General features: G+C 45.8%; 1 protein-coding gene and 1 pseudogene across 2 annotated transcripts in view; one reads left to right on the forward strand and one right to left on the reverse strand.

The window, feature by feature from the left end:
- Positions 1 to 1,863, reverse strand: part of Slc9a7 (solute carrier family 9 member A7) — a 185,840-nt gene that overhangs the window by 134,269 nt on the left and 49,708 nt on the right. The window lies entirely within an intron of this gene.
- LOC110286742 lies at positions 170 to 1,131 on the forward strand (annotated as a pseudogene). Its single transcript, XR_002377161.2, has one exon. The product of XR_002377161.2 is annotated as a 40S ribosomal protein SA pseudogene (transcript).

Below are 1,863 nucleotides of genomic sequence, written 5' to 3' on the forward strand. Positions count from 1 at the left end.
TAGCTGGATATAAAATTACCTCAAACAAATCAGTGGCCTTTCTCTACACAAAGGATAAACAGGCTGAAAAAGAAATTAGGGAAACCTTTTTACTTTCCACACTACCCGGGCACAGGTCTATACGGTGTTGTTCTTGATTCCCATAGTAACTTAAAGGGAAATTTACACAATGTCCAGAGCCCTTGACGTCCTGAAGATGAAGGAGAAGAATGTCCTCAAATTCCTTGCTGCAGGAACCCACTTAGGTGGCACCAACCTTGACTTTCAGATAGAGCGGTACATCTACAAAAGGAAAAGTGATGGTATCTACATCATAACCCTGAAGAGGACCTGGGAGAAGCTGTTGCTTGCAGCCTGAGCTATTGTTGCTATTGAGAACCCTGCTGACGTCAGCGTCATCTCCTCCAGGAACACTGGCCAGCGAGCTGTGCTCAAGTTTGCTGCTGCCACAGGAGCCACTCCAATCGCTGGCTGCTTCACACCTGGGACCTTCACTAACCAGATCCAAGCAGCCTTCAGGGAGCCATGGCTTCCAGTGGTGACCGATCCCAGGGCTGACCAGCAGCCACTCACAGAGGCCTCTTATGTCAACCTGCCCACCATTGCTCTGTGTAACACAGATTCTCCCATGCACTATGTGGGCATTGCCATCCCATGCAACAACAAGGGAGCTCACTCAGTGGGTCTGATGTGGTGGATGCTGGCCAGGGAAGTACTCTGCATGCGAGGTACTATCTCCTGTGGGCACCCATGGGAGGTTATGCCTGATCTTTACTTCTACAGAGACGCAGACGAGATTGAGAAGGAGGAACAGGCTGCTGCTGAGAAGGCTGTGACCAAGGAGGAATTCCAGAGTGAATGGACCCCACCAGCTCCTGAGTTCACTGCTGCTCAGCCTGAGGTGGCCGACTGGTCTGAGGGTGTTCAGGTTCCCTATGTGCCCATTCAGCAGTTCCCCACAGAAGACTGGAGTGCACAGCCAGCCAGTGAGGACTGGTGAGCAGCTCCCACAGCACAGGCCACTGAGTGAGTTGGAGCCACCACTGAGTGGTCCTGAGCTGCTGTGCAGACACCTGAGCAAAGAGAAAAAAAGATGGAAGGAAAATAAAGTTCCTAAAAGCTGAAAAAAAAGGAATTAGGGAAGAAATACTCTTCACAATAGTCACAAATACTATAAAATGCCTTGGGGTGACTCTATGGAAGTAAAAGGTCTGTATGACAAGAACTTCAAGTCTCTGAAGAAAGAAATCTAAGATGATCTCAGATGATGGAGAGATCTCCCATGCTCGTGGATTGGGAGGATTAATATAGTCAAAATGGCTATCTTGCCAAAAGCAATCTATAGATTCAATGCAATCCCCATCAAAATTCCAACTCAATTCTTCACAGAGTTAAAAAGGGCAATTTGCAAACTCATCTGGAATAACAAAAAACCTAGGACAGCAAAAACTATTCTCAACAATAAAAGAACCTCTGGGGGAATCACCAACCCTGACCACAAGCTGTACTACAGAGCAATTGTGGAAAAAAAAAACTGCTTGGTACTGGTAAAGCAACACACACGTAGACAAATGGAATAGAACTGAAGACCCAGAAAAGGACCCACACACATATGGTCACTTGATCTTTGACAGGGAAGCTAAAACCATCCAGTGGAAAAAAGACAGCATTTTCAACAAATGGTGCTGTCAATAAGACAAAAAGGCCACCAACAGATTGGGAAAGGATCTTTACCTATCTTAAATCAGATAGGGGACTAATATCCAATATATATAAAGAACTCAAGAAGATGGACTCCAGAAAATCAAATAACCCCATTAAAAAATGGGGCTCAGAGCTAAACAAAGAATTTTCACCTGAGGA

This window comes from Mus caroli, chromosome X, assembly GCF_900094665.2.
Source record: "Mus caroli chromosome X, CAROLI_EIJ_v1.1, whole genome shotgun sequence".
Lineage (NCBI taxonomy): Eukaryota > Metazoa > Chordata > Mammalia > Rodentia > Muridae > Mus > Mus caroli.